Below are 16,490 nucleotides of genomic sequence, written 5' to 3'. Positions count from 1 at the left end.
AATTTTTGTGGATTTTTAATTTCCTGCCTGATGTCCACTGGCTACCTGTCATAGATTTTTGGACCAGAATACAAAACTTCATCAGGGACAAATAGTCCATAAGGAAATTATTTCTTCTCCTAGTATTGCAACTGTTAATTTCTGTGTTCATCTTAAATTTGCTCTTTTTATCGAGCGAAAACAGCATCAAGAAGTATATGTATTGGCATGTTAGTGTACGAATACCTAGGTCGATGAAGTTTCTTCTACAAGATGTTCCAGTCTCAACTTGACACAATATTCTTGTAGCACGATCCTGTTGAATAAATACCTTTTCGTCCCAGTTGCAGTGGCTTACAAGATTGCAACATAGGAAAGTACAGCACAGGAAAGTAAGCTAGGTATGCCAACAATCCTGTCTGCACAACACAGGGAGGAAGATTTCTGAGCTTAGACCGCCACAACTGAGCTTTTTGTTTAAGTTATCTATATGCTGGTGGCACATATGCTGGTATCCTTCTGAATGCTCAGGCACGTCACACATGTGGCATGATCCAGTGTGAGCCCATTGATCTTCAGGTGCCGCAAAGTAATTTTTGTTTCTTTGAAATTGACCACTCTGTGTTTTAAGATTAAGGGTTAAACTTTTGGCTATGAATTAGTCGCAAGGCCATTCAGTTACTTCTTGAATGTGACTGGCATTGATACGCTTTCGTGCTTCAGTAATATACTTGTGTCATCAACAAGCGTTATAGTTTTGTAAGAGTTCTCCAATGCTCCGGTTAAATCATGTGGACTAAGAACAGGAGCCGCTTAAGCACAGTACCTTCGATATAACGTATTTAATGCAACCTCCCTCTTCATTTTATCTTATTCCTCTGATATCGTTTGTTAATGTGACGTTCTGCTTTCTATTTTTAATCTATGACTCCGACCACACAACGGGAAGACCTTAAGTACTATACCCACTTTAGTTTCCCGAGAAGAGTTGTATAATCTGCACAATCAATGGTCTTGACTTGACAAGATCGCAGAAGAACCCCACAGGGTAACATTCGTTGTCTGATTCGTCTAAAGTTCAGTTCTCGTAAAGTCTTTTCGGAATCCAAAAATAACTGCTCATAAAAGCTGATTCTCAGAGGAGTGGTTCAGCATTCACTTACAAGCTAGCTTAACAAAAAAAAAAATTGAGAACACAGGAAAGAAGAAGACGAGTCTATATTTGGAGGTCAATTGTTTATCTCCATTTTTGTGTATTGGTTTTACTACTTCATGCTTCAGCCATGATTTATCTAGTGATTACAAGAGCTCAAGAGTCTCACTAACAACTTAGCACAACATTTAGTACTTCGGTTCAGATAGCATCATAGTCACCAGAGTTACCGAGTGACTCCCAATCTGGAATGCAGGCAAAACACATTCAATGTCAAAACACATGTTGTATTGAGAAGGAGGCTTAATAGCTAAAAACAGAAGAAGTTCCTTCAAAATGAAACTGTCCATCCTAAGAGCCGGCAATTGAAATTTCTCCGATGTTTAGACAAATATTTACAAAAATGGCTCTGAGCACTATGGGACTTAACATCTGAGGTCATCAGTCCCCTAGAACTTAGAACTACTTAAACCTAACTAACCTAAGGACATCACACACATCCATGTCCGAGGCAGGATTCGAACCTGCGACCGTAGCGGTCCCACGGTTCCAGACTGTAGCGCCTAGAACGGCACGGCCACTCTGGCCGGCATAAATATTTGCAGTTTCGTTTTTTAAATGTGTAGCTATACCCAGCCCAAACAAATACTGTTTATCACGTCCTCCATGCGATACCCAGTGTCAACGAAAAACGTCCGCTACTGCAGCAGCGTCAGAGCCGCCATGGCCAGTACTGACTGCTACAGACATGCAGCAACGCTGTTCAGTCACTGCTGCAGTACTTGTCATTCTTCTTATTTTACTGTACCTGTTAATATATAAGGATAGGGCAAATGTCGCACTAGAATAATTTGCAACCCAGCTATCGAAAGTGGCCCTAAGAGTCTGTATTTAGGAAACAAACCGACAGTTTGCATCGACACTGGGCATCACATGATAGGCGTATGAGCAGTATTTGTGCTGACTGACTCCAGCCACACACTGCAAAAATGAAGCTGCAAATATCTGCCGAAACATCCGAGAAACTGCTCCCGGCGACTAAGGTGCATGTGTGTGTGTGTGTGTGTGTGTGTGTGTGTGTGTGTGTGTGTGTTTTTGTAGTTGGTCTAATCTTGTCTTCAGGATTCCTACGTAAAAGAAATGTAGGGAGCTGACAAACACCTCTAGATGCATCACTTAAGACTGGTACCCGAAGGTTTATAAGTAAGCATTCAGGAGACAATTTGCTTCTATCTTCAAGAATCTGCTAAGTTTTTCAACGTTTCCGTGATGCTTTCTAATCAGTTAAATAAATCTCCGATCAATACGCTTGGATCCTGCTTGATGTGGGTTGCAGACTCTTGAGTAATATCGTCAGATGCGAATCACAGAAATTGTAAGCAATCTCCTTTGTAGACTGACTGGATTTTCCCAGTATCCGTCCAGTGAACCGACGTGAACCACCTGCCTTGCCTACCACTGGCCGAAGTGCTCGTCTCATCCCATATCCCTCAAAGTTGTTGCAACGAAGTAATTCTACAAGTTGACTGATTCCAGTTTTGGCTCATCGATGTTGAACTCACTTTTTGAGATTTGTAAAATGCACAATTTTATATGTCTGAATATTTAAAACAATTTGTCAGCTTCTGAATCATTTTGAAGTCTTACCAAGAATTGATTGGATATTTACGCATCGTTTTATAAGTAGCATTTAGTTATAGATAACAGCATAATCTGTGAAATAATGAGGTACAATTAATATTGTCTGCCAGGTCGTTAATTTCCATAAGAGTAACCAAGGTCTCAACACACTTCCTTGGGGAACTCCTGAAGTTACTTCTACTCCCGTTGATTACTCTCTATCCAAGGTTCCATAAAAATATCCTCAATCTGCTAACAACTTTTACTTCGTACCTAATACAATAGTACTTTTGTTAATAATCATTGCCATGGTGCTAGTCAAACGCTTTTCGGAAGCCAATAACTACTACAATGAAGAACCAAAGAAAATGGTATACCTGCCTAATAGGCAGGCCCCCCGCGAGCATGCAGAAGTGCCGCAACATGACGTTGCATGGACTCGACTAATATCTCATGTAGTGCTGGAGGGAACTGACACCATGAATCCTGCAGGGCTGTCCATAAATCAGTAAGAGATCAAGGAGATAGAGAATCCTTCTGAACAGCACGTTGCACGGCATCACAGATATGCCAATAATATTCATGTCTGGGGACTTTTGTGGCAAGTGGACGTGTTTAACCTGAGACGAGTGTTCCGGTAGGACCACTCTGTAATAATTCTGGACGTTTGGGGTGTCGCATTGTCCTGCTGGAATTGCCCAAGTCCGTCGGAATACACAATCGGTATGAATGAATGCAGATTATCAAACAGGTTGCTTAAGTACGTGTCACCAGTCAGAGTCGTGTCTAGACGTATCAGGGGTCCCATATCACACCAACCGCACACACCCCACGCCATTACAGAGCCTCCACGAGCTTGAACAGTCCCCTGCTGACATGCAGGGTCCATTGATTCATGAAGTTGTCTCCATACCCGTACACGTCCATCCGCTTGCTAGAATTTGAAACGAGATTCGTCCGACCAGGCAACAAGTTTCCATTTATCAACAGTCCAAGGTCTGTGTTGAAGGGCCCGGGCGAGGCTAAAGCTTTATGTTATGCAGTCATGAAGGGTACACGAGTGGTACTTTGGCTCCTAAAGCCCATATCGATGATGCTTCGCTGAATGGTTCACAACTGTTGATGCCTCAGCACTGAAATCTGCAGCAATTTGCGGAAGGATTGCACTTCTGTCACGTTGAACGATTCTCTTCAGTTGTCATATTGCAGGATCTTTTTCCGGCTTCACCGATGTCGGAGATCCGATATTTTATCGGATTCCTGATCTTCACGGTACTCTCATGGAATGTTCGCATGGAATGGTCGCACGGGAAAATCCCCAGTTCCTTGCTATCTCGGAGATGCTCCGTCCCATCTCTCGTGCGCCGAGTATAAAAGTACGTTCAAACGCACTTAAACCTTGGTAACCTGTCATTGTAGCAGCAGTGACCGGTCTAACAACTGCACCATTCACTTGTTGTCTTATAGAGACGTTGTCGCCCACAGCGTCGTATTCTGCCAGTTTATATATCTCTGTGTTTGAATACGCATGCTTATACCAGTTTCTTTGGCGCTTCAGTGATATTCACTAGATAACATTGATCCGTGGCTTTCAGGATGTGTTCATGGTCTTTTTCATTTCGCAAGATGTACCTCTGAAGAAGCAATACCATCGACAGACTCATCTAGGAATGTACGCTCTTGCAACATTTACACTAGACCCTAATGCGATGTAGAATGCCTCTCTTGCTGCGTCTGCCGCAGCAATTTGCTAGAGATCTCCGTGACGCTGCCGCGCATAGTTAATGAACATGTAACGAAACGCACTGCCCTTCTTTGAATCTTCTCTGTTTCCTCAATCAGTCCAATTTGGTACAGATCTCAAACTGTCCATTATAATTATCCGGGCTGTTATGCCGTGGTCGGTTGGTGAATTCTTTGTCAAATCCCAACGTTTCGTCCCCGTCTGCGGGAGACATCTTCAAGGGGGTCTGTAGCTCGATGGAAGGTCAGTAGCGAGCCAGTGGGTGTGTTGGACCTTCCATCGAGCTACAGACCCCCTTGAAGATGTCTCCCGCAGACGGGAAGGAAACGTTGGGATTTGACAAAGAATTCACCAACCGACCACGGCATAACAGCCCGGATAATTATAATGGACATGACATTTCCGGCAGTGCAAGTCTACATTTTAGTATCAGATCCCATACTGACGAGCAGCGTGCAGGTATATGTCGAACGAGTCTTTTTACAAGCTACTTCCTCTGTCGATGGACAATATTTCCTAAAGATTCTCCCAATGAATCTCTCTCTCTGGCGTCTGTCTTACTCGCGATTAATTTTATGTGATTATTCCACTATACATCGCCCCGAACGCATACTCCTACATATTTTATGGAAGTAACTGCTTCCAGTGACAGTTCCGAAATTTGGCAATCATACAATAAGTGCCATTTGAGAAAAGCGCAAGAGTCGTACAGCTTTATCGATGTTATTGCAATCCATTCTGGTTGCCATGGAGGAGGTCATTCTCTTAGAGATACCGCGTTATATTTGAGCTCAAAATATGTTCTAGGATTCTACAGCAGATGGACATCAATACGGGTAGTTTTATGGATCACTTACGTTACGTTTGTTGTACACAGGTGTAGACTGTTCTTGTTTTCTGGTCGCCAGTCACAGTTTTTTGTTCAAGGGAGTTGTCTCGGAGGATCGCAAAGGATTTCAACCGACGCCATCCGCACAGACCACGCCTTAGCCAGTGTCTGGTGGAGAAGCTTCCCGCGAAATTCCGCGGAACTGGCTCTGTCGCAGATAAGACGAAATTCGACGGTCTTAAACAGCTGTAGACGAAGCAACATCAAGCTCTGTTCTGGCATCGATCAATAGGAGTGATGTGGACAATCGGGCTTTTGTACTGTTGCGAACTTCTTCAGTACAGGTTCACAAATAGCAGCGTGTTACCTGCAGCTGTCAGAGGAAGATGTGCTGACATCGGTGCTGTCTGAAGACGGAACATTGGCAAATTCCTTTCAGCACGATAGTACTACGCCTCAGTTGTCTGGATATACCTGTCTGTCCAGTTGCCTCGGATACGGAAAAATAGCAAATGTCGCTGAAGTGGTCCCCACGTTCCCAGAATTCATTAGAATGCTATCTGTGGGGAGGCGTGAAAGCAATTGTGCATACAGTGAAGGTCAAAATGCTTGGACCCCTCAGGAAGCGGAGTGTTCATGCTTCTGCTCGCATACCGGAACGTGTGTAGAGGATAATATGAACCTTACAGCATGATGAACATATCGGGAACATTCTGCAGCCTTTGTGTATTATAAGCAACATTTGCAGTGCTCTACACAAAACGCAGCATGAGTCGAGAATTGATAAAACTGCGTTCAGATGAAAGACACCATTGTCTTCCTTGCGTAACTGTCGCCTGTGTGCTACGTTACATGATCACCTTCCAATTTCAAAATTCCGACTTACATCCAAGATGACTGATTCCTAAAATGGCCGTCATGTTGGTAACAAACCGTCCCAGGTTCCACCCACCCGCCCTCCGGCCCTCACCAGCAACTCTCATCTCAAACTACCTGGCTTTACTTTCTGTTTATTGCTCTGAGCACTATGGGACTTAACATCTTAGGTCATCAGTTCCCTAGAACTTAGAGCTACTTAAACCTAACTAACCTAAGGACATCACACACATCCATGCCCGAAGCTGGATTCGAACCTGCGACCGTAGCGGTCGCGCGGTTCCAGACTGAAGCGCCTAGAACCGCTCGGCCACCCCGGCCGGCTTCTGTTTATGTACATGTTTTTGTTTTTGAAGGATAGTTCCACACCTGTATATACTGTATTCATAGACGACAAGGAGAAACATCCACAACTGAATCTGTGAAGAAAATAAATAGTATTGCAGAATTGTGGGTATTTAATTCAGTGTTCATCTTAAGATTCTATGAAATGTTTCTTTTGGGTAACGTTTACCTTAAATCGTTCTACATTCCTTAGAGTTCTCAATCATAATGGGATCAATGGAGAATGAATGACCGACTCCCTCGGTAAAACAATACAGAGGAGATTTAAACTGCTAATACAAATAAAAGCATGTGTATATAGGGCAGTATTAAATGCATGAATTGTACCTATTTGTGAAACAAATTTACGAATATATAATAAATATATATTTTGTGCAAAAAATAAATAAAAATGAATAAATAAAACATGATTTTGCGACTGGTTGCTGCATATTTAGTAACTTTATGGTTTACGGTCGCTGCACGACTTGGGAACCACATGGAGCACACCATTCAAAAATGTATTTGCATTGACTGATTATTTTGTCAGCTCTTGGAGAATTTTTTGTACTTTACGAATTAAAACACACAGGACACTGATATAATATTCTAAGCTTTTTTATTATTTCTACAAATTGCTTTTCGACTGTTACGCCATCATCAGATAAAATGACGAATATGTGTGCTGTAGGCCCAAAGATTTTAAAGTAGTATACTACAGCGTATCACAGCTGGTTTCCAAAGGAGACACATTCCAATATTTCGTTTAGGACTAAAACGAGAGGGTTTTTATCAGTGAAAAGTCTGATAGTTTTTGAATCCGAAAGAGTAGTTAGAGGATATGCAAACATTGCCTTTTGAACTGGTTCTGAGAGCTATTTGCTACAGAATAGAACACGCGAACATTAGCTTACGGACTTTTAAACGACTAGTCAAAAATGTAATATGTTGAGAAAAGGCTTCTAATACGCGCCACCACAAAAAGTTTCCGAAACTAACTGGAATTAATAAAAAGAGATCTAGGACGCTCACTGGGTGATGACATCTCCATTAAACATCTAGTAGTCTACTGACTGGAAAAATGTATCCTCATTTCTAATGCTCAGCCAGCTGAAGAAATAAAAGTTTTAAACAATTTCAAGAAGAAAGTGAGTGACAATAATGTTCTGGTAATCACATCAGAAAAAAGCAGTGTTTTTATCTTAATGAACAAAGGTTACTACGTAAACAAAGTGGTAGGTTTTCTAAGATCCACCAACTTACAACCCTCGCAGAAAGACCCTTCACAATCTTGTAATTATTAAGTTGAAATTGTTATTAAACTGTGTAAAACTATAATATTTGACTGTGATACCTACCGTATTTTCTCACTAACATGAATTCTACAGTTCCCATACTGTATGGCATCCCTAAACTCCATAAAGACGGTATTTCATTCCGCGGTGTAGTGTCTTCACTCTCAGGCCCATGTTACAAATTAGCTAGAGAATTAAATGAGATAATCAAAATCAAAACAAAGTTTAAACGTAGTCATCGTATTCTCAATTCACTTGACTTAGTGAACGACTTAGAACATATCCAAACCTCCTCCAAAGGAGGCAAGATTATTTTGATGTCAGCATCGTAGTCACCAATATAACTGTATAAGAATGCGTAAACGGTGTCACATACTTACTAGATAAACCACGAGGTACGTAGTTGACATAATGTTAGCTACACAAACTTGCCTAACACAAAAAATTTTAAGTTTCAATGGTAAGATATACAAACACTTGGATGATGTACTATGGTATCCCACCTCAGTCCAAACCTTGCTGAGATATTCATGGCTAATTTCGAAAAACAGCTCTTGCAAAATAACCCCTCTTACAGGGTTGGACACTGGTTTAGGTATGCTGATGATGTGATGTGCTGATGGACGAGAACTGCCAGACACCTTCAAACATTCCTCAAGCAACTATAAGTACTATATCAAATTCACAATGGAGTTTGGGTGTAGCTACATAAATTATTTAGATCTAACCATAGATATCAATGATCACAAGATTTATAGGATCTATCACCACAGATACTGTAATACTAGCTGCCTTTCATTCAATGCTATATCGTTAAATATCCACCCCTCAAGTGATGACCACTTCCAAACTGAATTAAATACAGTCAATCAAGTAACATCAAACAACGGCTCTGTCCTCCCACGGTGGACTCCACAATACATAAAAAGCAGAAAGAATGTGTCCACTCTCTTCTCTATCATGTTCTCAACTCACTACCCCAAGATTAAGTCTTGGGGTAGTGAGATGAGAACAGGGTACCATATTCAGTGAAAGTCGTCTGAATATGGCCAGAAAGGAGGTCATGGAGACAAGGTGCAAGTGAACCTTTACATCACATCCAAAAAGGGAGGAAGGTGAAACCGTCATTAATTAATGGAAATTAATAAACATATCTTCATTTCCTCAAGCTCAGTATCGACTGATCAGAATCAGTTCCCTTACTTGCCACTTGTAACTGCTTATTCCTCCAACTCACATGCGCCAAATTTTTCCTTTACACCATTTACTATAGTTTTATTCGTCCTGTTAAAAAATCACATTGTAGAATCACTGCTGCTTTACTTACTTGCTTAATTTCACTTGTATGTCCAACCTGTTTGTAATACTCGACCTGTTAAAGATAAAATTATTTTGTTCAGCCACTCGCTTGAAAAATGTCAGCTAAGTTTACTGTTCAATTCATTTCCTTCTCAGAGTAATGTTGTAATTTCTTATACTGTTCAAATACTTTGTCTAAGTTCAACAATTTTACATAACATTTGCACTCAGATAAATCCTCTGGTGTTAATCTTAAACCAAACATTAAGAGCTGTAGTATTTTGAAAGTAACAAAGATATTCTGTAAAAACATCTGTACCGGACTAGTTTTAAATCTTTGATCCTACAAAGTTTCACGTAGCAGATATTCATCTTTGTACTTGATGTTGGTATAGCCACTGAAAAATAGCTCACAAACGCTATAAATATCGTAGAATACTGCAGCAGTGTCATGTGTGTTTTAATTCGTAAAAATGTTTGTAATAAATCGATCTCTTCTGTAAAGTATTTCATAAATATTTTCTTTGCCTTTGTATTTACTTTCTGAATGACAGTGGTAAAATATTCGCCAATGAGTATATGGTTTCTTAATAAAGGCGCTGAAAATATTTACAATGAACGGTATTTGTTTATTCCCTAACTTTCTAATAAAAATCACTTCTACCTAGACGCTGTTCGGAATTTAACCCCTCCTCCCCATTTCTCTCTAGTAAGTCGTGATCATTTCGCCACGTTTCTCGATACATGTTACAGATATATACAGTTGATTCTGATTCCTCATTAAAGTATCAAAATAACAGATTCCTGAAACGTATCGCAAAAAATTTCAAAATGTGGTGTCATCTCTCATCGCATTGTCCACGAGTAATGTTTAACTTTCTATACAACGAAAGTAGCTCCTGTCGTGTGCGGCCTGGGCTTAACTAGACTTCTGTCAACGACTGTTACTAGTAATAAAAACAGCTGTTTATATAGGAAGGAATCAAATGCAAATTAACCGATACAAGAGATTAAATTATTGATAACGAACTATGAGCGATGTTGATGACAGAAGTAATGAAACCGTCCCGCTATCTTTCCATCAGCAACGGGTACAATTGCTGATAAGGACCCTTTTATATATGTGTTGCATTGCACGGTGTAGGACAAGCCTTGCCAAGATGAAAGTCATTGCTTTGATTGTTATACTCTCAGCAGTAGTCTCAGGTTAGTAACCACAGTGTACACTTCTGTTTCACCGACGCCAGAAAGAGATTCTGTTCTAATACTCCTGTATTTATATTAGGTATGTGTTGTTGCAATATTAGAAAGTAAGTGTACTTGCATTAAAAAGGTTTTAGAAACTGAATAAGACTGTTTTGTGGTCAATCTGTCACATTTTAGACTTGAGAACCAGGGGTCCGTGTCTCAAAACGTACAGAAATCAATTTTGTCAATAATCTATATCACTAGTCGGTTTCAGTTAGAAACAAAGCAAGAAGTAAACTTTTTAACTATGTCCATTCACTAATATGATATGGAATACTATTTCATGTGAAACATCTACTGCAGAGAAAGTTTTCATTAGACGAAGGGGTCACGTGAATTATATGTAGTATTCGTCTATAATTATGGCACATTCAAAGAGCGAGACATTACTATAGCATTACAAAACATACATTTACGACTGACTTTTAGTGTAAATGATCATTCAGTATTGTAATCGAGTTATAATATTCACAAGTATGTTACAATACGAAAATTAATACCATCTTTACTTCTCCCTAAAATTGATTGTGTCCGAAATATGGGCCAATTACACTGAGGTACAAATTGTTCATCACAAAACCAGAAAGGAAACACGTTCTTCGTGTTCTGCCACTATTATTTCTTTGATAACGAAGAGGTTTTAAGTTTCTAACGCCGTGGTCAGGTGACAAAATTGATTCGTGAAAAATTAAATACTGGTGATGAAAATGTTTCTTTGATTATATAATTTTCATATTCTGTCACGTATCGACGAAGAAATCAGTTAATATTATTGTTCACCTTCCCAATGATGTAACTTTCTAACAGATCCGAAAATAACCTTAAAAACGAACTTTTATTCAGTAATATATGACATAAATAATTAATTAGTTAGTGCACATGCTTTCTTCTTGTTCTTTTTCTTTTTTCTGTGTGGCGGTCTGTGTAAGACGATAGGAAGGCTATTTATAAGCTGGGTTTTCTTCTTCTCCCATTAAAATATATTCACCTTTTTTCTCCTTCTCGCCCGTTGTTCTTTAGATATCCTCAGTGTCTCTTTTCTTCTCTGTCTGACTGGTTACCCTTCATTTTGTTTCTCTGTCATTTTTTATCACTGATCTCTGGTATCTTAATTGATGTATAGTTTCTTCTTCAGTTCTCATTCTCTCACATCTTGATTTCTGTGTCAGACCAATTCTTCCTAAGTGTAGTAAATTTAATAATCCACTTTTTACTCTTATCTTGCAAAGTTTCTCCCACTCTCTTCTAATCATTCTACTCAAGCCCATCCAGATTATGTCTCGAGCAGTATCGTTCATTTGAGTCCAGATTCTTCTATGCTGTACTAAACAACCATCGCAGTTTTTGTCTTGATCTTCGGTCCCGTCTTTTTTCTCTAATTTTTAGGTTACAGTACCCCTCTAAAGAGACTGCTCTTTTTTTATTTTTTTATTGCTCTACAGCATATTTTCCCAGTGTTACGGTATTAGCCGAAAATAACACCGTGTTCCCTATTGTTTTGTAGTACGTAATTTTGAGTCTCTTCATACGTTATTTTTATTATAAACGTCTCTATCTAAATAGTACGTCATTCCCACCCATTTTACCCTTTCTTTTACCTCCTCACCAGTTCAGTTTCTCTCTGTCATTCACAACACTAGTTGCTTAAATTGCCCAACTTTTCCGCGGTACCTTCACATGTTTTCTTGTCCTATAGGGTATTCAGTATTTTTGCCGTGTTGTTGGTGATTCTTAGCACTACTCTTCTCCAGGTCACCAATTACTGCTACGTCATTCACAAAAAAAACGGTTCAAATGGCTCTGAGCACTATGGGACTTAACATCTGAGGTCATCAGTCCCCTAGAACTTAGAACTACTTAAACCTAACTAACCTAAGGACATCACACACATCCATGCCCGAGGCAGGATTCTAACCTGCGACCGTAGCAGTCGCGCGGTTCCGGACTGCAGCGCCTAGAATCGCGTGGCCACCGAGGTCGGCCATCCATAAAAACCAGGGAATCCAAATGTGCCATTTTGCTCTTCTTGACATCGTTCTTTCTTTTGTATTCTTGTTTTGTCGTTTCTTATTCTCCATCATCCGATCGTATCATCCAGTACTTTTGAGAACATTACTGGTAACAGCTCATCTTGCAACACTGTCTATCTGAAATTTGACAATGCAGGTCCATGGTCTATCCCAGGTTTTTATCTCCTTTGGCTCGACATTGATGTGTGTTGTCCTCACTCTCATTTTATACCTTCGGCACGGTTCCATTATTCTTCTGGCAATTTTTGTTCGTCATCGTACTTTCTGTGTAGCCTCCGACTAGAACCTTATGTAGGCTCCTTCTCCATAACAGGGTTATATAATCTTCTACCAAAACTTCCTCTAACCTTTCAGGTACGTATCTCAGTGCATCATCGAATTTTAATCAGAAGTTGTGTCTCTATAGTCCTTCCCACTTTTGTTGCCATTCACTGCACGTTTGGTTACTACTGCACACTTTTTGTTGTCTGCTCTGATGGTCATCTTATGTATCCAATCCGACTTCTCCTCACCTCTGTTATGCAGCCTTCGCATCTCTTGTCTGCGATAAACCGCTACCAAAGCACCCAGGTGTGTGGCTTTTTTTCCCAGTGCGATTCCTGGTTCTGCTTTCGACGTTTAGAAACACCGAACTCTAAATATTAATGTTAGTACCCCGGAAACGACTTCGTTTCACGTCATTTCCATGTAAAACGTAAATAGCTTATATAACATGTGATGAACTGGTGGACTAGCTGTTTGATCATGGAAAAAGTACTGAACTGCCATGCTGCTAGGAGAACATACTGATACAATATGCAGAACTTTCCATGTCCTATGGCCAAAGGCCCCGTTACCATTAGAGACCATTCAGAGAAATACTAATGCAATACAAAATTTTCATTGTGACCAGAACGTAGAGCAGTGAAACGAGCAGAAACGTTTTCCTTTGACTGCAAGGAAAAGAGATGCTTTCTAAATGACAAAAAAATACTCATTAACCTCCTTTGCGATAAGCAATCGACATTATTCGTACCATAGGTTTGTAATCGAAAACACGAAAACTGTAATTGAGTACAGATTTTCCGTTACAGTGAAAAATGAAGCAACAATTTTGAATAATTTATATATGCTGAGATTCTTCAAACATTCGACTACTTTTCTTCGAAGTTGTCGTTGTTCACGCATTTGTTCAGAGCGTGGCGGCGAAGCTATTGCCAGACTAGAGGAACGATTTTCAAATCCCGTTCTACTATCGTGATTTAGATTTTCCACGATTTTCCTAAATCTATCAGGACAAATATCATGATATCTTTGAAAAGGTCAATGTAGGCTTTACGAAACACGAAATAAGATAATTTTTGTTTCCTCTCATTACTGCCAGCATTTTCCTCCAGCTCATACAGGTTTGTATTCTTATGGCTGGATACTTTAGCAAAGCGATTGAAAATTCTTAACATTTGGTTACTATGCAACTTTCCCCCGTTTTGCCAGTAACGTAACTTAAGCCAACAGGTAGTTCATTCTGCAAAACCGGGTAACATCGTGCGCAGTAAATTCACACTTCTTACTGTGGCTTCTTCAAAGATCCTGGAAATTTTCATTCATTTCACAGTCCATTTGCTTCTAAAGGGTATCAGTATCTAGTAACGAAAATCAGCTCCGAGTTAACTGCGATTTACACAATCACAGTCCAACACAAAAATATAGCATCCATATAGACTTTGCTTTGCCTTACTGTTTCGTGTTCAAAATGGTGATCAGGGCCCAGCTACGAAGATCTGTATCAAGTGGCCAACAGACAGTGAGCAAGAAATGGGGAATACTTGTGAATTCAAAAGAAAACGAAATATACACTATGTGATCGAAAGCATCCGGACGCCAGGTCGAAAATTAGTTACAAGTTCGTGGCACCATCCGTCAGTAATAATGGAATTCAATATGGTGTTGGCCCACCGTTAGGCTTGATGACAGCTTCCACTCTCGCAGGCATACGTTCAGTTAGGTGCTAGAAGGTTTCTTGGAGAACGGCAGCCCATTCTTCACAGCGTGCTGCACTGGGGAGAGGTATCGACGTCGGTCGGTGAGGCCTGGCTCGAAGTCAGCGTCCCAAACATCCCAAAGGTTTTCTATAGGATTCAGGTCAGGACGCTGTGCAGGCCAGTCCATTACAGGGATGTTATCGTCGTGTAACCATTACGCCATAGGCCGTTCATTATGAACAGGTGCTCGATCGTGTTGAAATATGCAATCGCCATCCCCGAATTGCTCTTCAACAGTGGGAAGCAAGAAGGGCTGGAAACACCAATGTAGGCCTGTGCTGTGATAGTGCCACGCAAAACAACAAGGGGTGCCAGCCCCCTCCATGAAAAACACGATCACAGCATAACACCATCGCCTCCGAAATTTACTGTTGGCACTACACATGCTGACAGATGACGTCCACCAGGAATTCGCCATAACCCACACCCTGCCATCCGGTTGTCACATTGTGTACCGTGATTCGTCACTCCACACAACGTTTTCCTACTGTTCAATCGTCCAATGTTTACGCTCCTTACACCAAGCGATTTTTCGTTTGGCATTTACTGGGGTGATAGTCCGCCTGCTTCGCTGGGTGGTAACGTACTCGCCTCCCATGCAAGCGGACCCGGGGTCGATTCCCGGCTGGGATGGAGATTTTCTCCGCTGGCAGACTGGGTGTTGTGTTGTCCTCATCACCATATCATCCTCCTCACCGGCGCGCAAGTCGCCCAATGTGGCATCGACTGAAACAAGACGCACGTGGCTGCCGAACTTTCCGGATAGGGCCTCCCGGCCATACGCTCATTTCATTTACCACTCGACCATGAAATCAACTTCCCACATAACTGTCGTAGTACTTGCAGTGGATCCTGATGCAGTTTGGAACTCCTGTGTGATGGTCTGGATAGATGTCTGCCTATTACACATTACTATCAACTATCAGCAGTCTCTGTCAGTCAACAGATGAGGTCGGCCTGTACGCTTTTGTGCTGCATGTGTCCCTTCACGTTTCCACTTCACTATCAAATCGGAAACAGTGGCCGTAGGGATGTTTAGGTGTGTGGAAATCTCGAGTACAGACGTATGACACAAGTGACACCGAATCACCTGACCACGTACCAAATACGTGAGTTCCGCAGAGCGGCCCATTCTGCTTTCTCATGATGTCTAATGACTACTGAGGTCGCTGATATGGAGAACCTGGCAGTAGTTGGCAGCACAGTGCACCTAATATGAAAAACGTATGTTTTGGGGGTGTCCGGATACTTTTGATCACATAGTGTGTGTTACTAACCACTTCTCCTACAATTTGTCTGACTATTCACAGACTAGATTATACACTGAAGAATTCAAAATTCCTGATTGTAGCATGTAGCACTATACGAATCAACGATGGCCCGCACCCTTGGTTGAGTGGTACTCGCTTCCGTGGTACATACACTAACATTCGAACGATACGGACAGGGTAAGCGTGGTATCTCCACAAGGATGAGACGCAAAATCATTAAGCGTAAAACTCGAACTTGGAACCTTTGCCTTTCGCAGGCAAGTGCTCTATCACTTTTTTTTCGGTATTGTTCGTTGCGTTTGGTCTGGACGGACGTCACAAGACATCCGTGCAAATTGTACCTCGTCTACTACCTTCAGGAGTGCCAGTTCTGCAAGATTCGCAGGAGAGCTTCCATAAAGTTTGGAAGGTAGGAGACGAGGTACCGGCAGAAGTAAATCTGTGAGGACGGCGTGTGAGTCGTGCGTGGGAGGCTCAGATGGTAGAGCACTTGCCTCTGAAAGGCAAAGGTCCCGAGTTCGAGTCTCGGTCCGGCACACAGTTTTAATCTGCCAGGAATTTTAAAAAAATTTTAAGTGGTCAACGCGTTCGACTGGGTTGCAGCGGGCCCAGCCGCGATTCCCGGCAGGGACAGGAATTTTCACCACTAGGTTTTGTGTTGCTCTCATCATCATTTCATCATCGACATGCAAATCGCCATACGTGCCATCAACTGAGAAGACTCAACTGGAAAGACTTGCAACTCGGCATCAGAGCTTCTCTGTGTGCGGACTCCCGGCCATTAATGCCATACGATCGTTT

Source organism: Schistocerca piceifrons, chromosome 3 (assembly GCF_021461385.2).
Source record: "Schistocerca piceifrons isolate TAMUIC-IGC-003096 chromosome 3, iqSchPice1.1, whole genome shotgun sequence".
In the NCBI taxonomy this organism is placed as follows: domain Eukaryota; kingdom Metazoa; phylum Arthropoda; class Insecta; order Orthoptera; family Acrididae; genus Schistocerca; species Schistocerca piceifrons.
This window is presented reverse-complemented; position numbering follows the sequence as displayed.